Source organism: Somniosus microcephalus, chromosome 3 (assembly GCF_052327205.1).
Source record: "Somniosus microcephalus isolate GS21.2 chromosome 3, FLI_Smic_1.0, whole genome shotgun sequence".
NCBI lineage: Eukaryota > Metazoa > Chordata > Chondrichthyes > Squaliformes > Somniosidae > Somniosus > Somniosus microcephalus.
This window is the reverse complement of record NC_140989.1, coordinates 257,630,485-257,655,409: the sequence shown is the minus strand read 5'-3', so window position 1 is coordinate 257,655,409 and position 24,925 is coordinate 257,630,485. Positions and strand designations below refer to the sequence as shown.

Here is a 24,925-nt window from a genome sequence, read left to right as displayed (position 1 = left end):
AAGCTACCAATCATCATCGAAAAACCAACTGGTTCTTCAGCACCTTTCACCCCTACCTGGCGTGGCCTACATGTAAGCTCCACTCCCACATTATGTGGTTGATACGAAAGTCCTCTAAAGCAACCTAGCATGTAGTTCAAAAAGGTGGCCCTAGGGATGGGCAATATATGTGACTTTGCCGATGTTAACCACACCCCAAGACCAATTTTCTTCACTCCAATTGCAATTAATTGTAAGAAGTTAACTGCAATAAACTTTACTTTAATGTTACAGCTAATTAAAATAATGCAGATGAAATTGAAAATGTAAAACATGTTCAAATGCAGGTCACTGAGTGGCAGTTGTCTTCAATGCTCAAGTTGCAAATGCAATTCCATCAGAATTCTTTTCTGTTAGAGGAGACGATCATTGATTCAGCTGAATGCATAAATAGTACTTGGGATTCTCATTTTGAGCATCACACGCATGATTTATTTTGCTAATTAATTTTGCTTGCATATAGCTCATTTTTATTCATGTATTCACTTCAACAGTTAACTCTTCACTAATGATTATACTAGCCTTAAAGTGTTTCAAGTAAACTGGAGCACTTGAAACATGTTAAAACTAGCAATTTCAATAATGCGGATAAAAATCTCCCCGCAAAAGGGGTTTGAAAGAAACATTTGTAGATCATAGGAAACAGTCAATGATGCAGCATGTTGGCACACTGAAGCACAATGGCAGATTGCAGGCTCTCCGCTGTATTTCCCAAAGGGATGAGTAACCAATCTGCATGAAGCCACCTCTGGCATGAGACAAGGATGTCAAAACTGTTGAGTTCACATAGCCTTTTAAAGTCAGTGCGTTCATGCTTTGCTGGTACTTTCGAAGCTTTCTAAAGTGGTTTCTATTTGGTCACTAAAAGGAGCTCTAATTAAAGGGTATCCTGCCAAGAGTTTTGTCAGCAAGTCTAGAAAGAAACTAAGCACAACTACAAAGTCGCATAATCTGGGCCGTACAACTGATTCCACATACAAGGTAACGTAAACCACAGTACAAACTTAGGTGTCTGGATAATACACACATTTCTCAAGTCTCTCTTTATAATTGTACCATCTCATCCCTGGTATCACCCTAATGGACCTATGCTGCTGCACCTTTTCCAGGCTTTTATATCATCATTCTTATAAAGGGGTGCCCAAAATTAAATACAATACTCCAAAGGTGGTCTAAAGTTAAACATTACCTGCTTGGTTTTGTATTCTGTACTTCTAGATTCCAAACTTATGATGCTGTTAGCCGTTTGTGGCCTTTTCTACTTATGCTGACACCTGTCTAACTGCTTCCCTAATCCATTTAAACCCTCATTATTTAATGTCAAAATTTTGTTTGATAACACTCCTGTGATGCGCTTTGGGACCTTTTACTATGTTAAAGGTACTTATAAATGTAAGTTGTTGTATATATCCTCTCTCTATTCTTATTTACAAAAAACATCAATTCTCATTTCTCTACACTGAAATGTATCTGCATCTTTCACTTCCATCGTGCCCCCCCACCCCACCCCACCACACCCCACGAGCATCCCTCCCTTCAGAAGAAGTGGAGAGAAAGACTTGCATTTATATGCCTCTCTCAACTTCAGGACATCCCAAAACACTTTACAGTTTACTGAAGTTGTAATGTAGGTAACGTGGCAGCCAATTTGCACACAGCAAGGTCCCACAAACAGTAATGTGCTAATGACCAGATAATCTATTTTTATATGTTGATTGAGGGATAAATATTGGCCAGGACACCGGGGAGAACTCTTTTGGTCTTCTTTCAAATAGTGCCATGGGATCGTTTATGTCCACCTGAGAGGGTAGACGAGGCCTCATCTGAAAGGCGGCACCTCCGACAGTGCAGCACTCCCTCAGAACTGCACAGGAGTGTCAGCCTTGATTTTGTCCTCGGGTCCCTGGTGTGGGACTTGAACCCACAACCTTCAAAACTCAGAGGCGAGAGTGAGTGCTACCCACTGAGTCGGGATTTCTTCTTGGAGCTCCTGAAAGGGGTCCAAAAGGTTGTGTTCTCGAGCTATTACACTTACATTAGCTAATTCTTGACCATTAGTAATTACAGGAAACTTTGGTTTATCCGGAGGTTGTATGTCCGGAAACCTCGATCTAACGGCAGAAATCAGCAGCCGTTTTGTTAGGTTTTCTTCTTCCCCTAGCTTTTTTTTTTTTTATAAAACAGTCAGGCTGTGGAAAGCGTCTCTGTAGCTTAGCAACAGCTTCAGAGACGCTTCCAAGGTACGGGCCGAGTGTTTACAAGCTGTTGCTAAGCAACAGTGTTTGTTGTCAGATACGGAGATGAAAACCTCCGTATCCTTCAACAATAGCGCTGGTCTATCCGGAAGTTTTGATCTAACGGCACCAGCTCGGTCCCGTCGGTGTCGGATATCGCAAAGTTTCCTGTACCAGGGTCAACAGAAATCAGGTGGTGAATCACTGCCTTCCAGTGAATGGAAGGAACACAACATAGCAGATAAAAAATTGGCACAACATTTTCCTGACAGATGTGAAACCCTGATACAATTGTTGGCATCAATGACAAATGTAGTATAGCAACTGCCCTATTCATAAATCAAACATGATGTTGTGGGTTCTGACAAAGGCATACATTCATGAATACTCCAGGCTAAAATGGAGCAAAGTAACAATTCCAAATGTGACCGCTTAAGGTCAAACAAAGCCACTGGCACACCTCGACAGCAGTTTGTCCAGCACCAAATTCAAAACCTATACGGGATTTAACTGGCCTTCCATTAATCTAGATATTTTGAGTATAATTCTGTTGGGTTGTAACTGCAATAAACTTGGTGGTGGCCAGGTGAGCAAGTTGATCTTATGAACTTTAGAGTTATATTCATTTGCATAGCTTAAGGATACACCTTTTGGGCTTCTGAGGGAATGGATGTTTTAGCTGCATTGCAAATTTATCATATGTGGTATCTATATCACAGAATCATAGAATGATACAGCACAGAAGGAAGCCATTCGGCCCATTGTGTCTGTGTCAGCTCTTTGGAAGTGCTATAGAAACATAGAAGATAGGGGCAGGAGTAGGCCATTCGGCCCCGCGAGCCTGCTCCGCCATTCAATGCGATCATGGCTGATCATCCGAATTCAGTACCCGGTCCCTGCTTTCTCCCCATACCCCTTGATCCCTTTAGCCTTGAGAAATATATCCAACTCCTTCTTGAATATATTTAATGAATTGGCCTCTACTGCCTTCTGTGGTAGAGAATTCCACAGGTTCACCACTCTCTGGGTGAAGAAATTCCTCCTAATTTCTGTCCTAAATGGCCTATCCCTTATCCTTAGACCGTGACCCCTGGTTCTGGACTCCCCGACCATCGGGAACATCCTTCCAGCATCTAGTCTGTCTAGTCCTGTTAGAATTTTATAAGTTTCGATGAGATCCCCTCTCATTCTTCTAAACTCCAGCGAGTACAAGCCCAATCGATCCAATCTCTCTTCATACGTCATTCCTGCCATCCCAGGTTATCAGCCTGGTGAATCTTCGCTGAACTCCTTCCATGGCAAGAACATCCTTCCTCAGATAAGGTGACCAAAACTGCACACAATACTCAAGGTGTGGTCTCACCAAGGCCCTGTACAACTGCAGCAAGACATCCTTGTTCCTGTACTCAAACCCTCTCGCTACGAAGGCCAACATACCATTTGCCTTCTTAACCGCCTGCTGCACCTGCATGCTTACCTTCAGCGACTGGTGCACAAGGACACCCAGGTCTCGTTGCACTTCCCCTTCTCCCAATCTATTGCCATTCAGATAATAATCTGCCTTCCTGTTTTTGCTACCAAAGTGGATAACCTCACATTTATCCACGTTATATTGCATCTGCCATGCTTCTGCCCAATCACCCAACCTGTCCAAATCACCCTGGAGTTTCTCAGCATCCTCCTCACAGCACACACGCCCACCCAGCTTTGTGTCGTCTGCAACTTTGGAGATATTACATCTAGTTCCCTCGTCTAGATCATTAATATATTAGTCCAACTGCCCTGCTCTTTCCTCTTAGCCTTGTATTTTTTTTTATCCATTTAAGTATTTATCCAATACCTTTTGAAAGTTACTATTGAATTCCAGATCACAACTCGCTGCGTAAAAAAAGTTTTCCTCATGTCGCCTCTGGTTCTTTTGCCTATTACCTTAAATCTCTGTCCTCTGGTTACTGGCCCTTCTGCCACTGGAAACAGTTTCTCCTTAATTACTCCATCAAAACTGTTCATGATTTTGAACACCTCGATCAAATCTCCTCTTCTCCTTCTCTGCTCGAAGAACAACCCCAGCTTCTCCACATAACTGAAGTCCCGCATCCCTGGTACCATTCTAGTAAATCTCTTCTACACCCTCTCTAAGGCATTGACATCCTTCCTAAAGTGTGGTACCCAGAATTGAACACCATACTCCAGCTGAGGCCTAACCAATATTTTATAAAGGTTTAGCATAACTTCCTTGCTTGTACTCTATTTATAAAGCCAAGGATCCCATATGCTTTTTTAACACGATAGCAAAATACTGCAGATGCTGGAAATCCGAAATAACAACAGAAAATGCTGGAAAAACTCAGCAGGCCAGGTAACATCTGTGGAGAGAAATTAGGGTCAACATTTCGGGTCAAAACCCTTTATCAAGACTAAAGAGGCAAAGGGAATGAAATAGATTAAGAGGCCGGGCTGGGAGAGAACAAAAGAGAAGAGACATTAAGAGGTATTCAAAACGAGACGAGATGGTGATAGGACTAGTGGAGACAAAAGACAGCTCTAGATTAGGTGTGAAATGTGCTGGCAGGAGACAGCTGCCATGTGGGAGAGAGAAAAAAAAGGAAAGGGGGGAGGGGAAAAAACCAAAACAAAGGTGTGGATAAAAAATATAAGTACAAATGTAATAGGGGCCGAGGTTATGATCTGAAATTGTTGAACTCGATATTGAGTCCGGAAGGCTGTAAAGTGCCTAATCGGAAGATGAGGTGCTGTTCCTTCTCAACTTGCCCTGCCACCTTAAAAGATTTGTGTATATACTTCCCCAGGTATCTCTGTTCCTGCACACACTTTAAAATTGTAGCACTGACACTGGAAAATATCGATGGTTCCACGGTGGCTATGGAAACTCAACTCTTTACGGTCTGGCGACTATAGTAGCAATCTGTCCAAGATGCTAGTAGACAGTTGATGATTTACAGTATTCTTGTATTTGCAAGAAATATATTTGAGAGGTAAGCCACTTTGAACAAGTTTGTTCCTTTATGCACTGGTATACAGTGCATGCTAATTAACATTGAATAGGAGCATTGCCCATCACAATACCTGAGGCAGGGATAACACGGTGTCCATTCATCTAAGATTTAGATACTTCAGTCATTTAGACAGTAACAGTATTAGTCCACACTAATGCAGCTGCCTGAAGTGTGGTAGGCTTCAACTGTATTGAATTTTTGGAAGAACTTGTACTGTATTCTTTGAAACTAGACAAAAAATTAAAAACAGTAGGAAATGAACTTTTCCTGACACTATAATCAAAACTGACACCATTAATGGGAGAAAGAAACAAAAGTAGAGTTCAGAAAGATGCTTTAGATACATTGGAGCTGTGAGGGGTAAACCATCTGATCAAAATGGCAACAGAAGGGTACAGGTTTCTTAGATGGTGTTTCTAGGTGATCATTCTCTCAACCCTAACCCCCACCCACCCAAATGGTAACTGTAAATCCTAATTGTGTGTAGAAACTAATGATTGGAGGAGATTGCAGATTATAATATGTTTCATAGCAGTGGCACACTGCTATTTTCAAATAGTTGTGAACAGAAGAAGCTATTCAACTGACATTGCTGTGGTACTTCAATTGTGAATGATGTCATATCTGTAAATCATTTGTCATTACTTCAGCTTTACAAAGCAGTAGAACCCTGGAATATTAATGTCTAATTATCATCACTAATGCAGAGCATGAAAGATATGTGCAGCACAGTAATAATTTAAGTGCTAAATCCATCACTTGGAGGTTATCTGCAGAACTTAGTGATCCATTCACAAAAACTTCCACTTCTGTCAGTGACTGGTACTTTTATTTAAAAAGGAACAGTAACAAAAACCCTTTCAAAATACAGGGTACTTTGTTTCTCCATTCCTGCATGGGTGCCGACAGCAAGTAGTCTGTAATAATTTCCGTGGGAAAAAAAGTTGCAGACGTTTCCTCATAAAACGAGTAGAAAAATATAGTAGTACAAAATTTGCCTGTTCTCTTGCAATAAAATTCTGAAAGTGTTAAACTTGAGAATTTGGCATGTTATCATAGTTCATCCTGGTATCCCATCAGAAAAGCAAACGTGTATATAAACATACAAATCCACCATGCTTTACTTATTTTTATTTTAATGTGTAGAAATGAGATTCTTCCCACTAATTCTTTTACAGTTGAAATTTATTTTTGATTGAATTTTTGTGCTGATCAAGAGCTATGTTAGCATTGGTTTTGAACTCATCGATATTAGTCATATTAGAGCTGACAATTTTTTTTTGTACTCACCAACATAAGTCATATTAATGTTGTGAATGTACAATTTTTATTTTGCCATCCAAGTGTTGGCATTAAGTACTCTCTGACAAAGTGGAGTACAGCCCAGAAGCAGTATAAAGCACCCTTTAGCCTGTCCAACAAAGTACCATATCTCTGATTTCAAAACAGCATCTTCAACTGCAACAGTATGCCATTTCCTTTTCCACACCAACCATTCTTACAGCAGTCAGAGAGATCATATCAAGAGTCTGGGTGTGAGGGGACGCCACCACATCCTTCTGTGTTTTTCTACAGCAAGGCTTTCCACAAAATTACACTTCACTCTCAACAGGCATCAGCTTCGTCGCTTCTGTACTCATCTGAACAGCCCTCTGACACAATGTCCAAACTCCATCTGACCTTTACCCTCATCAACTCAACACTGATTCCTCGATTGATAAATGCAGAAACACATAACTTGGTGTGTGCACACTTCAGGCATGATAATATTCAAATCTAAAAACTGTTTCTGTAACAAAAGAATCATACTACCTACTACATAAGCACCCTGACTATCTGCATGATTTTAGTGCATTAAATGTGTCAACCAGAGATCTGCTCAAAAAACAAAGGTGAAGCCCCAAGTTAACAGAAAGAGAGAGAGCATGATCCAACAAGTACAGCACATATCGAGTGATTTGAGACAAAGCTAAATAGCCATGAACATAGCTTTGAAAGGAAACCACACTGTGGTAACTTGTTTCAGAGTGCATGGAATCTGATCCTGGCCTATTCCTGTTCCTAAAAATGGATCAGTCATGCTGAAAATCATACTGGTGGTGATGGATTAGGCCAGAACTGTTCACATGAGGTATAATCTGAAATGTTACAGTAACTTCTGTAACACTAGAAAGTGATGTACAAACAACAGGGCAGAAGAATGAGGGTAGGGGGGATTTGGTTGAAGGGATGAACACCAGCTTGCAAAGGGGAATGAAAGATGAATTGGGAGTATGAGATTCAAGAGACAGCAGAGGAGAGGTCAAAAGTACACAACTCGAGAATACTGGGAAGAATATTATCGGGACCAAAAATTCTTACACACGAATTGTTCATATACATCCATATGATGCTGCCTTTGAACGTTCTCCTGATAACTTTCTCTTAATTCAGTTCATCTAGCTTCGCAGCTCTCTCTCACACACTCATAAATACACACACCAGGGAACACAACAATCCTTCTTTGTAGTGAGAATATAACAGTTTCATAAAGCAGAGAATGCTGGCATCGCACCACTTGCTGCGAGATGGAAAGCGGATAGGGAATTAAACCAAGGAAAGAGACTTTTTCACATACTCAGGTACAAGTAAAGACATTTCTCCAGGTTTCACACAAACTCAAAGCAATCTACTTCAGGTGTTTATCAATGCATATCTGGAGCAAGGTGTCAGGAGTTGCACGAGAACAGCTAGTGAGAACTTGTCTTCTGAGTTTAAATTTCTTGTGTGAAAATTTGCCTTTCTGCTCAGAATATCCCCACAGCAATGCACTTCATGGTATCGTACAGTGATGCACCAACATCCAACCAAATTATTATTTTTGCCCCAATGAGCTAAATTCCAGGTCCAAATGATGTTAGCTGTTACTGTGCTGTTGAGGTACCTACACCGTAGCACCAAGATGATGTCATGTTTGAACACCATGAATTAAGGAAAAGTTAAACAAGTACAGTCTTTGTTTTAAAGATAAATATATCTTCCTTTCAAAAAGAACATACAACTCTTTCCCCTTTTCTTCTTCCTGCTATGTCTCTCCCAGTTCATGCACCACTCCTGGTCAAGAAAATGGGATGGGTGTTTTTTCTTTCAGGGTAGCATCAATACTGCTTGTAGCTAGCTATGAAGATGAGCACAAAAGTAGGTTGGTGGTAGCATGTCGTTAAATTTTCAATTCTGTTGCAGTGTCATGTCAGACCTCTAATTGATGTTTTTAATCCCAGGCAGATTGGGTGCTCAAACTGTACCTGCAGTCTACAGTTCTGCATGTAGGTGCTTCAGAAGCACCTTTTGAAAATGGAAAGTAATATTGTATAGTCAAGCTATTTGAAAAAAAACTAGTTGATCACTGATATTTCTCATAATAATAGGAGTAGGCCATTCAGCCCCTCAAACCTGTTCCACCATTCAATTAGATCACGGCTGATCTGTATCTTAACTCCATTAACCTGCCTTGGTTTCATATACCTTAGTACCCGTACCTAACAAAAATCTATTAATTTCAGTTTTAACATTTTTAATTGACCTAGCTTCAACAGCTTTTTTGGGAAAGTTCCAAATTTCCACTACCCTTTGTGTGAAGAAGTGCTTCCTGATATCACGCCTGAACAGCCTAGCTCTAATTTTAAGGTTATGCCCCTTTGTTCGGATCTCCTCCACCAGAGGAAATAGTTTCTCTCTATCTACCCTATAAAATCATTTAAATCATCTTAAACACCTCAATTAGATAACCCCCTAATCTTCTATACTCAAGGGAATACAAGCCTAGTCTATGCAACCTGTCCTCACAATTTAATCCTTTTAGCCCCGGAATCATTCTGGCGAATCTGCGCTGCACCTCCTCCAAGGCCATTATATTGTTCCTGAGATGTGGAGCCCAAAACTGAACGCAGTACTCCAGATGTGGTCTAACCAGGGCTTTATACAAAAGGTAGCACAACTTCCTCCCCTTTGTATTTCAGCCCTTTGAGGTAAAAACTAACATTCGATTAGCCTTTTTAATTAGCTAGGCTGGGAGAGAAATAGAATGCTGGACCACATAGCCGAAACAATAGACAAAAGTCAAAGGAAGTCATGCTCAAATTGTATAATGCTGTGGTCAGACTACACCTTGAGTACTGTGTTCTGTTGTAATTACCAACACACATGCCAAGGGACATTTCAGACAAGATCCACGAGGATGATTCACTGAAGGACTGAGGTGTGAGGAAAAGCCATATAAGCTTGGGGTAATCTTCTACGGGTGCGCAAGATAATAAACATTATGAAAAAGGTAAAATACAAAAAATACTTCAATCTAAACCATGAGGCTAGGACATGGGGACATGGATTCGAACTAGTGTAAAGGACTATAACAGGAAGTAGTTCTTCACACAAAGTAATCAACATTTGAATGTTCTTATTAGGGCAGAGTAGTGGAAGTAAAAATCTTGGGATCGTTTAAGAATCAATTGGATGCCATGACGAGAGGAACTGAAGAGTCTTTCTGGATGGATGACGTAAGATGTACCAAATAGCTTTCCTCACTCGTATTTATCTTTTAATCTGAAGCACAATTTGTGATGTTTAGTTGGTAAGCTAGGATGTCAAAGCACTCACTCCAGATCTCTCGCAAATACATTCAACAACTTGTATTTATATAGTGCATTTAATGAAGAAAAACATCCGGTCACTTCAGATGCGTAATCAAAAAAATGGACACTAACCCAAAGGCTTTTCAGAGGGGTAACCAAAAGCTTGGCCAAAAAGGTGAGTTTAAGGAGGAACTTAAAAGACGAGGGAGATGGAGAGTTGAAGGGTTTAGGGAGGGAATTCCAGAATGTGGTGCCGAGGCAGCTCAAGGCATGGCCGCCAATGGTGGGGTGAAGGGAAAGGGGATGCACGAGGCCAGAGTCAGAGAAACGAACAGTTCATTCTTATATTACCTTTGTTAAAAACACTGTTAAAGCACTTTTGAATTTTCTGCCCAATGGAGACCTACCATTTTGGTTCTCTGTCCATCCAGGGCTATTCTAATGACATTGGCGATAGGCAAAGGTTGCCTATGTTTTGTAAAAAGACCATTTGTTTTAATAGGAGCTAGCACTTTAGGCAGACCTTTGCTGCAACTTTCCCATCACATGAATTGTGTCTGAACTGACATGTGCATAATGGATTTAACCTTGTAAATATTAACACTGCAAAACTAACAGCTTAATTGTATGCTAACTTGTTATATTGTACAGTAGAAACCAAATAAAGTGGGTATCATAGATATTCCAAACATTAGCTTTTCTTTTCCTCTAACAAAATGTCAGCTATATAATTTCACACCAACTGAACAAAAATAAATCTGATTTTTTTTTTAACAATACAGAAAGTCATTCACTTGACATCTGAAGCAGTTAAGCTTTTATCAATTACATCATAGTTGGCAGGGCCTGTCCACACAACAAACCCTCCATCATCTTGCTCTACAAAAATGCTACAAGCCTGTCAGCTGTTTTTTGGCATGGAGTCTCAACTGGCTTAACAAAACCCTCAACAGCACAGTTCCAATCGTGACAGGGCTTTGTCCAGTTGGATTTTAGAGGTAGCTCTTTTTACCTGGCTGAGATCCTTGGCTGTCAACTGATTCACTACAGGCTTTGTAAGCAAAACATGTCAGTCCTACAATCTTTACAGTGATTCTAACTAAAGCTCACAGAATGTATGACATGACTCAATAATAAGCAAAATAAAACTCATCTTTCCACAACATTCAATTAGCTTTAACTAAAACATTTATGTTGCATACAATACATTGAATTACATATTATAAAGTGTTCCTCATATGTTGTTAATATGCACACAATCAGAACTCACGTGTTAACTGAAATTTTGAAGGATTGTGCCAAAATTCAAGGCCAATTTTTAACGTTATGAATAAAATTCTTATTACGCTTGCCCAAAGATTTTTTCAAACAAAAACAACTTACATTTATAGAGCGCTTTTAACATAGTAAAACGTCCCAAGGCGCTTCACAGAAGCGATATCAAACACAATTTGATACCGAGCCACATAAGGCGATATTAGAACAGGGACTTGGTCAAAGAAGCAGGTTTTAAGAAGCGTCTTCAAGGAGGAGAGAGAGGTAGAGAGGCTCATCAAAGTATCATAGAACAGCACAGAAGGAGGCCATTCAGCTCATCACACCTGTGCCGGCTCTTTGAAAGGTCTATCCAAATAGGCCCATTCCCCGGCTCTGTCCCCATAGCCCTGTAAATTTTTCCCATTCAAGTATTTATCCAATTCCCCTTTGAAAGTTACTATTCAATCTGCTTCCGCCACCCTTTCAGGCACTGCATTCCAGATCACGACAACTTGCTGCGTAAAATAAAATCCTCATGTCGCCTCTAGTTCTTGCACTATCACCGTGTCCCCTGGTGATTTAACCTACTGCCACTGGAAACAGTTTCTCCTTATTTACTCCCATCAAAACCATTCATGATTTTGAACACCTTTATCAAATCTCCTCTTAACCTTCACTACTCTAAGGAGAACAATCTTAGCTTCTCCAGTATCTCCACATAACTGAACTCCCCCATCCCTAGTACTGTAGTGTATGTACCTTGAAGAAGGAACTATATTCTGCAGCCCCTGTATACTGCAGTACCAGTAGTGACCACCCCTGTATATAAGCCTGTGTAGTAACTTTGTATAGTAGTTCCAGTTTTGTCTCCGTTCAGTAAACACCTGTTATAACCAACTTCTGCAGTCCGTGTCTCAATTACACACGGACATTACATTGGCGACAAACAGATCCGAACTTACCTACAGTTCTGCACCACCTCACGGGGATCCATCCCTGAAGCGAAGTTATTAGAGGTCGAAGCCAGAAGGAAGAAATCCAAAAAGGAAAAAGGAAAAAAAGACAGAGGAAACGGGCGTCGACCGTGGGCAACCGCCCTCTGATTCATCGAATTTGAAGATTTGCAGGAGAGGCTGTCGAGAGCTGGGTTTGTTTCTCCAGTCTATGGTGTTCCAGCTAATCGGGCTGGTGGCAGGTAGTACACTGATCCTTCCTGGGCTGCAGCGGGCTAGAGCTCGATCGGGTGGCTTTTCAACGGGGCCGAGCAGCGTTGTCGGGAAAGAGAGAGAGAGAGAGAGAGAGAGAGAGAGAGAGAGGGTGGAGCACACAGGGCGCGGCCGGTGCTACGAAGCCGGGCAGCGTACAGACCCGAGAAGAGGGAGGGAAGTGTCCCATAGGGTCTGCTCTGACGACGGGAACAGTAATTAAAATAAAGGAAAAAGAAGTTAGAAGCACAGAAAGCCGCGAGGAGCTGCAGTTTGCCACGGGGACCGCGGAGAGCGGCGTTGGCAGCAGCGCGGGGGGGGGGGGGGGGAGCGCACGAAGGCCATAGGGCGTCGCCATCAAGGCATAAAAACGCCAGCAACAGCGCTGGCAGCAGTGGAAAAGGCAGAAAGCGCGGGAGGCGCCATCTTAATCCAGCGGGGAAGAAGGCAAAGCGCGGGAGGCGCCATTTTGTTCAATCAGGTAAGAAGGCAAAGCGCGGGAGGCGCCATCTTAGATCTCCAAGATGCCGAAGACTGGCAATATCACTGCCTTCGATAATGCAATAGAAGACTGGACCACGTATGTGGAAAAAGTCGAAGTATATTGCAAGGCAAATGAAGTAGCCGATGAGAAAAAGGCATCGGTACTACTAAACTTAATGGGCGCAAGAACGTACGGCCTATTGCGGAACCTGATCACTCCAGTCAAACAGATGGCGAAGAGTTTTAACGAAATTGTTGATACCCTACAGGAACACCTAAATCCTACACCGCTGCTGATAGCAGAAAGATTTAAATTCCACAAGAGAAATCAGCATAAAGATGAGAGCAATGCTGATTACCTTACGGAACTACGCAAGCTATCAAAGCACTGCCAGTTCGGAGCAGGACTGGCAGATACCCTACAGGACAAATTTGTCTGTGGACTCCTGAGTGAAGGAACCCAGGAGAGGTTACTCTCAGAGAAAGAGCTGACACTAGATAAGGCTTTCAGCGTGGCAGTATCGTACGAAGCAGCAGCAAGGGGAGCTGCGGAAATACAGCAAAAGCCACAGGAATACGGCACCCACGAAATGACACGGGGATTTGAAAAATGTTATTGCTGCGGCAGAACAACCCATGACCAGAAGGACTGCTGGTCCAAGGACAAAACATGCAGGCAATGCGGAAAGATGGGACACATTGCACGAGCTTGCAGGTCCGGGAAGAAGGCTAACGACAACAAAAAGACTACTAAGGAACAGTACAGGAAAGTACAAAAGATGACGGACAGTATTTCCGAAGGCCAGAAGAGCAATAGTGAATCCGGGAACAAGAGACTAAGCTGTCTCAAACTACACAACGTAATCGCAAAAGAGGATCACCGAACCATTTGGGTCACCCTCACGATAGCAGGGTCCCAAGTCAAAATGGAATTGGATACAGGATCAGCCCTGACCGTCATGAATCGACGAGACTACGAGCGGCTATTCTCACACATACCCTTGAAAGACACATCCATTGTCTTGAAGACATATACGGGGCAGAAAGTATACCCCAGAGGGAAAATAAGGGTGCCTGTCAAATACAACTGCAAGGAAATACAGAAATTGTATCTGTACATACTGCAAGATGGTGGACCACCGTTATTGGGACGTGAATGGATCAGAAAGATAAGTTTAAGACTGGCACTCCATTCAGGCACTGACTGTGGCTGGTAAAAAGGATGACGACGTCACACCTGGACGATTGTCAAAAATCTTAGCTAATGCTAAAGAGGTATTTCAACAAGGACTGGGAACTCTTAAAGGCGTAACCGCCTCGATAAAAATAGAAGAGAATGCAATTCCCAAGTTTTTCAAAGCAAGACCGGTACCGTATGCAATTCGCCCAGCCGTCGAGGCAGAGCTGGAGAATCTGGAGAATGCAGGCGTGTTATCTAAGGTAGACTGGAGCGAGTGGGCGACACCCATCGTTGCTGTCATGAAGAAAACGTTAAACAATAAGTCTGAGGAGCCAAAGAAGGTTCGCATCTGTGGGGACTTCAAGGTGACTGTGAACCCAGTCCTTCACACAGTACAGTATACTCTTCCGAGGATAGAAGATATTTTCGCCTCACTATCTGGAGGGAAACGTTTTACAAAAATTGACCTAGCACAAGCATATTTGCAGATGGCGGTTGAAGAATCCTCTAGGAAATATCTCACGATAAACACTCACAAAGGTCTTTACCAGTATAATCGACTGGTATTCGGAGTTGCATCAGCTCCGGCTATATGGCAAAGAGCGATGGAACAAGTCCTGCAAGGGATTCCGGGGACTCGGTGTTACTTGGACGACATCCTAGTGACAGGTGAAAATGACAGTGAACACCTTGCCAACCTAGAGCAGGTGCTCACTAGACTAAGAGAACATGGGCTACGAGCCAATCGCCCCAAGTGCGAGTTTTTTAAGAAACAAATATCGTATTGTGGCCACGTGATTGATGAAGAGGGGTTACATAAGTCCCCTGACAAAATTGAAGCGCTAGTTAAGGCTCCAGCGCCTGAAAATGTGTCGCAACTGAGGTCATTCCTCGGATTGGTGAATTACTACCATAAGTTTTTGCCGAATTTGTCCACAATTCTGCACCCACTGAACGCCCTGCTACAAACTGGAGTAGCATGGAAATGGAGCGATGAATGTAAGCGGGCCTTTCAGAATTGTAAAGGCCTGATCACTTCGAGAGAAGTATTGGCTCACTACAACCCATCACTACCGATAAGACTGGCGTGTGATGCGTCTCCCTACGGCGTTGGAGCGGTACTGTCACATAAATCCCTTGATGGTTCAGAGAGGCCGATAGCTTTTGCGTCACGCTCGTTAACTGCAGCCGAGTGTAACTATGCCCAGATTGACAGAGAGGCCCTCAGCCTGGTGTGGGGGGTGAAGAAGTTCAATCACTACCTGCACGGACAGAAATTTACTCTACTAACTGATCATCAACCTCTTGTCTCCATTTTCAACCCTAAGAAGGGCGTCCCGATAATGACAGCACAACGGCTACAGAGGTGGTCCCTTTTCCTAGGGGCACACCAATATGACATCGAGTACAAAGGAACTAAACAGCATGGGAATGCTGATGGATTGTCGCGTCTACCGTTGCCGACGGTGGAAGAAGCACCTACAGTGGATCCTGTGGAGATATTCCACTCGACCATAGTCGAATGTCTACCTGTGACGAATGCAAACATAGAAAAGGAAACACGAAATGACCCGACACTCTCCAGGGTCGATGATTTAACGGTGAAGGGATGGCCAGCACATAGCTAACCACTGTTGCCAGCATTCTCGCCGAGGAGAGAACAGCTGTCAGTGTGCTGAGGAACCTTGATGTGTGGATCCAGAGTAGTAATTCCACCCAAATTGAAGGATAGAGTGCTCAATGAGCTTCATGAGGGTCATCTGGGAGGGGTAAAAATGAAGAACTTAGCCAGAGCGTTTGTGTGGTGGCCGGGAATCGATAGAGAAATCGAAGAGATGACCAAGAGCTGTACAGGATGCCCCACCACAAGCCCCTCTACATCCATGGGAGTGGCCCTCATCTCCACGGCAAAGGGTACACATTGATTTTGCTGGTCCATTTATGGACTCGATGTTTTTAATTGCGGTGGATGCACAAAGTGGCCAGAGGTAATAAAAATGTCCTCAACCACCACAGAAAAAACTATCACAGTCTTATGAACCATAGTCGTCAGAAATGGGCTGCCTGAACAGATTTGCTCTGACAATGGACCACAGTTTGTGTCTGAAGAGTTCCGGAGGTTCTTAAAGAACAATGGTGTTAAGCATTACACATCCGCCCCATATCATCCAGCCACCAATGGATTGGCTGAGAGGTTCGTTCAAACATTCAAGGCAGCTATCAAGGCAATGTGTAATGAAGACATACCCCTACAACACAAGGTGGATAACTTCTTGTTTGCCTACCGGAATGCGACACATGCGGTTACCAACCAAACTCCAGCCATGATGTTCTTCAATCGAAGACTAAGATGCCGCTTGGATTTGGTTAAGCCAAACATCAGAAGAGATGTGGAGAACAGGCAGTTTCAGAATATGAATGAAAGGCCAACCAGGAGTTTCAAGATAGGTCAACCAGTTTTGGCCCGGGACTATCGCACAGAGAAATGGCAGCCAGGAACGATCTGCACACGGCAAGGACCTCTAATGTATACCGTGGATGTTGGAGAGAGCATTGTAAGACGCCATGCTGACCAGATTCTAGAGTCACTGGAAAACGTCAAATCTACACCACGATCCTATACACCTGGTGATGAAACCGAAGTACCAATTGCATCTACCTCAGAATCGGTGATATTGGAAGCAGACGAACCAAACAACGACGTTGATCCCGAATCAACCTTGCTAGAAGAACCTGATACCCCAAAGAGGCGTTATCCGGACAGAATCAGGAAGCCTCCTCAAAGACTGAATTTATAATTGATTAACTTCAGCTAATGTATATAGCAACTGTAATTGTAAATATGTTATTTAATTATTAATCGAATGTTATGTACTGTTTAGCTAAAAGGGGAGGAATTGTAGTGTGTGTACCTTGAAGAAGGAACTATATTCTGCAGTACCAGTAGTGACCACCCCTGTATATAAGCCTGTGTAGTAACTTTGTATAGTAGTTCCAGTTTTGTCTCCGTTCAGTAAACACCTGTTATAACCAACTTCTGCAGTCCGTGTCTCAATTACACACGGACATTACAAGTACCATTCTTGTAAATCTCTTCTGCACCCTCTCTAAGGCCTTGACATCTTTCCTAATTGAACACAATATTCCAACTGAGGCCTAACCAGTGTTTTATAAAGGTTTAGCATAACTTTCTATGCCTCTATTAATAAAGCCAAGGATCCCATATGTTCTTTTAACAGCCTTCTCAACTTGTCTTGCCACCTTCAAAGAGTTGTGTACATTGATTGACCCACAGGTCTCTGTCCCTGCATCCCTTTAAAATTGTACCATTTAGTTTACATTGCCTCTCCTCATTCTTCCGACCAAAATGAATCACTTCACAGTTCTATGTGTTAAATTTCATCTACCATGTGTCTGCCCCTTTCACTAGTCTGTCTATGTCCTCCTGAAGTCTATTGCTATCCTCCTCACTGTTTACTACATTTCCGTGTTTTGTGTCATTTGCAAACTTTTATGCCCTGGCGAGGTCATTAATATATATCAAAAACATTAGGGGTCCTAATACCAACCCCTGGGAAACACCACTGTGTAATTCCCTCCAGTCTGAAAAACAACCATTCACCATGACTCTCTGCTTTCTGTCCCTCAGCAAATTTCATATCCATGCTGTCACTGTCCCTTTATGTGGTACTTTGCCAAACGTACTTTTGAAAGTTCATATACACATCAACCACACCATCATCAACCCTCTCAGTTAGGGAGGGAATTTCAGAGCTTAGGGCCCAGGCTGCTGAAAGCACAGCTGCCAATGGTGGAGCCATTAAAATCAGGGATGCGCAAGAAGCCAGAATTGGAGAAGCACAGGGATCTTGGAGGATTGTAGGGCTGCAGAAGGTTACAGAGGTAGGGAGAAGCGATACCATGGATTTGAAAACAAATATGATCATTTTAAAATCGAGGCATTGCTGGACCGGGAGTCAATGTAGGTCAGCGAGCACAGGGGTGATGGGTGAACGTGACTTGGTGAGAGTTAGGATACAGGAATCAGAGTATTGAATGAGTTCAAGTTTATGGAGGATGGACTCTGGGAGGCCTGCCAGGAGAGCAGTGGAACAGTCACGTCTACAGGTAACAAAGGCATGGATGAGGGTTTCAACAGCACATGAGCTGAGGCTAGGGAGGAGATGGGGATCTTAGAGGTGAGAGTGGGCGGTCTTTGTGATGGAGGATGTGTGGTCGGAAGCTAATCTCAGGTTGCAAACGGTCTGATCCAGCCTCAGACAGTGACCAGGGAGAGGGATGGAGTCAGTAGTTCGGGAACGGAGTTTGTGGCGGGGACCGAAGGCAATGGCTTCTGTCTTCCCAAGTTAGTTGGAAGAAATTTCTGCTTATCTAGGACTGAATTTCAGACAAGCAGTCAGAGACAGTGGAGGGGTCGAAACAGGTGGTGGTGGTGGTGAAGTAGAACTGGGTGATGTCAGTGTACATGTGGAATCTGACATTGTGTTTTCTGATAATGTCAACGAGGGGCAGCATGTAGATGAGAAATAGGAGGGGGCCAAGGATAGATCCTTGGGGGACTCCAGAGGCAACGGTGCAAGAGCAGGAAGAGAAGCCATTGCAGGTGATTCTTGTGGTACAGCTGGATAGATAAGAATGGAACCAGGTGAAGGCAGACCCACCCAGCTGGGTGGAGGATTACGTGGTCAAACATGTCAAAGGCTGCAGACAGGTCAAGAAGGATGAGGATGGATAGTTTACCACAGTCACAGTCACATAGGATGTCATTTGTGATTTTGATAAGGGCCTTTTCAGTGCTGTGGCAGGGATGGAAACCTGACTGGAGGGATTCAAAGATTGAGTTGCGGAAAGATGGGCATGGATTTGGGAAGCAACAACACGTTCAAGGCCTTTGGAGAGGAATGAGAAGTTGGAGATGGGGTGATTGTCTGCAAGGACAGAGGGGTTAAGGGTGTTTTTTCTTTGAGGATGGGGGTGATGACTGCAGATTTAAAGGGGAGGAGGAAGTACCCGAGGAGAGGGAACCGTTAACAATATCAGCTAACATGGGGGCCAGGAAGGGAAATTAGGTGATCAGCAGTTTGGCGGGAATAGGGTCGAGGGAGCAGGAGGTGGATCGCATGGACAAGATGAGCTCGGAGAGGGCATGAGGGGAGATAGGAGAGAAACTAGAGACAGATGTGAGTTCTGGGGAGCAGCAGAGGCAGTTGAACGGACGGTCTAAATCTTAGTGACAAAGAAGTCCGTGAGCTCCTCGCACTTGTTGGAGGTGAGGTTGGAGGAGGCAGGGGAAGAGGGGTTTCAGAAGACGGTTTGTAGTGAAGAGAAGTCAGGGTTATCTTTATACTTCAGGATGATCCTGGAATAGTGGAGAGTTTTGGCCAAGAAGAGCAGGACCCAATAGTGCTTTATGTGGTCCAGCCTGATCGGGCAACAAATGGTTAAACAAGTTGCCCACCATAAACGTTCCAAGTCTGCGTCCCTTGGACTTAAGGGGCGCGGAGATGAGGGCCGTGCCAGGGGGAACAACCAGGGTGAGACAGAGTAATGGTTTTAGTGGAGACAAGGACATCAAAGGTGGAGGTGAAACTTAAAAAGTAACTATATACTGCTGGAAATTGTACCTAGTTTTTTTTTTAATTAACTCCTTGTACTCGTCTTCCAATGAATCAAAAAAATAATTGATCAGTTAAACTTGGACCACGAAGTAAATCAAGCATGCATAATGGGGGAACTGTATTCTATCACACTTTTTGGGGATGGGATTTAAAGTTTAACTACTGAGGGGCAAAAGATCTAGGGCTTCTTAGGTACAAGCTTCTTAAGTATTGCATTCTTACACAACAAGCAGAACCTTTTCACTCTCATTTGTGATTTGGTGCATTTAAAATTGTAAGGGTTCACCCAGAGAACATTTGTCTGCAGGAACCTGAATAAAACAAGGTCAAAATAGAGCAACTGCTGAACCATTACTGATCTATCTTAAGGTCAGTGTTTAGCACTTCACAATTAATAATTAACATGAGCTTGTCATACTAGCTTTACTAATACCATTGTTAGGCAGAGAATGAAAAGGAAAATAAAACAAAGTATGATCTCTTATTATTTTAAACCAATGCATCCTTCTATTCCATTAAAAAGGTAATGATATAGTCCAGTCTCATTGTTTATGGTGGCTATTCACCTAGTGCTGAATACTTGTATAACTGAAAAGAAAGTGACAGGACACAAAGTGGCTCAACCCCTCTAATGCAGGGAATTAGTTCTGCATATAAACTCTGGTCTGATTATGCCTTCTTGATTAGATCTATAATCCCCATCAAGCCTCAAATTCTCACACAGCAATTGAAGCACATTATACAGGTACTGTATACTCTGCTGCTTTTGACATATCGTTTTAATATCTTAAAACTGTATCCCAAACATTCATACTGAGATATGGCTGAGGATAAGGAACCATGTGGGTTCAAGATGAGAAACACATGAACTAACATTGTATGCAGGCAACACACGAACACTGCAATTGACCACTGATCACGATGAGTACGACTGGTCACAATAGGCAAGGTTTACCAAATTGGAGTTACTCCGCACACAGCTTATGGGAGTTGAAAAAAAATACCATAGGGTGCAAACTGTGGGAGATCCAGCTACAGCAGTATTCCTTAAACTGACATGGGGATTTCTATAATGGAGGACAAAAGGAAAGCAGTCTATTCATAAGAAATGCAATGTTGGTAACCCAAATAATCTCCGTCATATTCTCAAAAGATGTACCTATTTCCTCACTCCTCCTTACAGCTTTTTAGAAATATTCAGCAATCTAAGGGATAGCTAACAGCCAAAGTGAGATATTAACTGTGCAATAGGATAACATATTCTTAGAAGATGACATTATCAAGGTGCATAAATATAAATCAAAGACTTTTTTCTGAACCTCTCAAATGGCTACTGTCTTACAATATATTTATTACATTTTATTTGCCTTTACTTTGTTCATTTAACTTAGGTAGCATTGATGGCAGTCTAAGGGGGATAAAACAGTAGTGGATTGATTGTCGCTGAACTGTTAAATTCCAATTTCAGTGCTGGAATACCATGTTGTCGCATCAGTATATTCAAAAAAGGAAAAAAGGAAAGACTTGCATTTATATAGCGCCTTTCATGACCACTGAATGGCTGTAAAGCGCTTTGAGACAATGAAGTACTTTTTTGAAGTGTAGTCACTGTTGTAATGTAGGAAACGCGTAGGCCAATTTGTACACAGCAAACTCCCACAAACAGCAATGTGATAATGACCAGAAAATCTGGGTTTTTTTTATTGATTGAGGGATAAATATTGGCCAGGATACTGGGGATAACTCCTCTACTCTTCTTTGAAATAGTGCCATGGGATCTTTTACATCCTCCAACAATGCAGCACTCCTTCGGTACTGCGCTGGAGTGTCAGCCTAGATTTTATTTTGTGCTCAAGTCCCTGGAGTGGGACTTGTACCCACAACCTTCTGACTCAAAGGGGAGTTTTATCTTGATGTTAAATAATTCAGTGTATTTTTTACAGCTATTATGCTATTGTTCTTTGATCAGTAATCACAAAACATTCTTTGAAACTTTATTTTGTAATCATTGTTCACAGTTTTTTTTATTTGTTTATGGGATGTGGGCGTCGCTGGCAATGCCAGCATTTATTGCCCATCCCTAATTGCCCTCGTGAAGGTGGAGGTGAGCCGCCTTCTTGAACCGCTGCAGTCCATGTGGTGAAGGTACTCCCACAGTGCTGTTAGGGAGGAAGTTCCAGGATTTTGACCCAGCAACGATGAAGGAACGGCGATATACTTCTATGTCAGGATGGTGTGTGACTTGGAGGGGAACTTGGAGGTGGTGGTGTTCCCATGCATCTGCTGCTCTTGTCCTTCTCGGTGAAAGAGTTTGCGGGTTTGGGAGGTGCTGCCGAAGAAGCCTTGGCAAGTTGCTGCAGTGCATCTTGTAGATGGTACACACTGCAGCCACGGTATGCCGGTGGTGGAGGGAGTGAATGTTTAAGGTGGTGGATGGGGTGCCAATCAAGCGGGTTGCTTTGTCCTGGATGGTGTCGAGCTTCTTGAGTGTTGTTGGAGCTGCACTCATCCAGACAAGTGGAGAGTATTCCATCACACTCCTTACTTGTGCCTTGCAGATGGTGGAAAGGCTTTGGGGAGTCAGGAGGTGAGACACTCGCTGTAGAATACCCAGCCTCTGACCTGCTCTTGTTGCGACAGTATTTATGTGGCTGGTCCAGTTAAGTTTCTGGTCAATGCTGACCCCCAGGATGTTGATGGTGGGGGATTCGTCGATGGTAATGCCGTTGAATGTCAAGGGGCGGTGGTTAGGCTCTCGCTTGTTGGAAATAGTCATTGCCTGACATTTCTGAAATGTCGTCCAGGTCTTGTTGCATGCGGGCATGGATTGCTTCATTATCTGAGGAGTTGTAAATGGCACTGAACACTGTGCAGCCATCAGCGAACATCCCCATTCTGGCCTTATGTTGGAGGGAAGGTCATTGATGAAGCAGCTGAAGATGGTTGGGCCTAGGACACTGCCCTGAGGAACTCCTGCAGCTATGTCCTGGGGCTGTGATGATTGACCTTCAATCACCACAACCATCTTCCTTTGTGCTAGGTATGCCTCCAGTCAGTGGAGAGTTTTCCCCCTGATTCAAGGGCAGTCACTCTCACCTCACCTCTGGAATTCAGCTCCTTTGTCCATGTTTGGACCAAGGCTGTAATGAGGTCAGGAGCGGAGTGTTCTTGACGGAACCCAAACTGGGCATCAGTGAGCAGGTTATGTGCGAGTAAGTGCCGCTTGATAGCACTGTTGATGACACCTTCCATTACTTTGCTGATGATTGAGAGTAGACTGATGGGGCGGTAATTGGCCGGATTAGATTTGTCCTGCTTTTTGTGGATAAGACATACCTGGGCAGTTTTCCACATTGTCAGATAGATGCCAGTGTTGTAGCTGTACTGGAACAGCTTGGCTAGAGGCGCGGATAGTTCTGGAGCACATATCTTCAGCACGATAGCTGGGATGTTCTCGGGGCCCATAGCCTTTGCTGTATCCAGTGCACTTAGCCATTTCTTGATATCACGTGGAATGAATCAAATCGGCTGAAGACTGGCTTTTGTGATGGCGGGGACCTCAGGAGTAGGCCTATATGGATCCACTTGGCACTTCTGGCTGAAGATAGTTGCAATTGCTTCAGCCTTGTCTTCTGCACTCATGTGCTGGGCTCCACTATCATTGAGGATGGGGATATTCATGAAGCCTCCTCCTCCAGTTAGTTGTTTAATGGTCCACCACCATTCACGACTGGATGTGGCAGGACTGCAGAGCTTTGATCTGATCCGTTGATTGTGGGATCGCTTAGCCCTGTCTTTAGCATGCTGCTTCCGCTTTTTAGCATGCATGTAGTCCTGTGTTGCAGCTTCCCCAGGTTGGCACCTCATTTTTAGGTACGACTGGCGCTACTCCTGACATGCTCTTCTACACTCCTTATTCACAGCAATCACAGAATCACAGCAACCCCACAGTGCAGATAGAGGCCATTTCGGCCCATCGAGCCTGCACCGACACATATCCCACCCGATCCCCATAACCCCTACATCAACACAAATCCCACCCTATCCCCGTAACCCCATGTATTTAATCCCCCTAACACTAAGGGTCAATTTATCATAGCCAATCAACCTAACCCGCACATCTTTGGCCTGTGGGAGGAAACCGGAGCACCCGGAGGAAACCCACGCAAACACGGGGAGAATGTGCAAACTCCACACAGACAGTCACCCGAGGCCGGATTCGAACCCGGGTCCCTGGTGCTGTGAGGCAACAGTGCTAACCACTATGCCACCGTGCTGCCCTATTGAACCAGGGTAGGTCCTCTGGTTTGATGGTAATGGTAGAGTGAGGGATATGCCGGGCCATGAGGTTACAGATTGCAGTGGAATACAATTCTGCTGCTGCTGATGGCCCACAGTGCCTCATGGATGCCCAGTTTTGAGCTGCTAGATCCGTTCTGAATCTATCCCATTTAGCACGGTGGTAGTGCCACACAACACGATGGAGGGTGTCCGCAGTATGAAGACGGGACTTCGTCTCCACGTGGTCACTGCTCCCAATGCTGTCATGGACGAATGCATCTGCGAGAGGTAGATTGGTGAGGACGAGGTCAAGTTGGTTTTTCCCCTCGTGTTGGTTCTCTCACCACCTATCGCAGGCCCAGACTGGCAGCTATGCCCTTCAGAACTCGGCCAGCTCGGTCAGTAGTGGTGCTCCCGGGTCACTCTTGGTGATGGACATTGAAGTCCCCTACCTAGAGTACATTCTGTGCCCTTGCTACGCTCAGTGCTTCTTCCAAGTGGTGTTCAACACGGAGGAGTACTGATTCATCAGCAGGAGGTTTCCTTACCCATGCTTGACCTGAAGCCATGAGACATGGGGTCCGGAGTCAATGTTGAGGACTCCCAGGGCCACTCCTTCCCGACTGTATACCACTGTGCCGCCACCCACTGGTGATGGAGGAGTTTGGGACATTGGCTGAAAGGTATGATTCTGTGACTATGTCAGGCTGGTCTGTGGGACAGCTCTCCCAGATTTTGGTGAGCAGGACTTTGCAAGGTCGACTGGGCTGGGTGTGCCGTTGCCGTGTCCGTAGCCGGTGCCGAGGTCGATGCTGGGTGGTCCGTCCGGTTTCATTCTTACTATTGTGTTGCAACTGAGTGGCTTGCTGGGCCATGTCAGAGGGCAATTAAGAGTCAACCACATGGCTGTGGGTCTGGAGTCACATACAGGCCAGACCAGGTAAGATTTCCTCCCTAAAGGACATTAGTGAACCAGATGG

General features: G+C 43.8%; 1 protein-coding gene across 1 annotated transcript in view; it reads right to left on the bottom strand.

Annotated features, from left to right (window-relative positions):
- The window catches only part of cdc73 (cell division cycle 73, Paf1/RNA polymerase II complex component, homolog (S. cerevisiae)), a 498,975-nt gene that overhangs the window by 172,957 nt on the left and 301,093 nt on the right, over window positions 1-24,925 (bottom strand). The gene's annotated exons all lie outside the window — the stretch shown is intronic.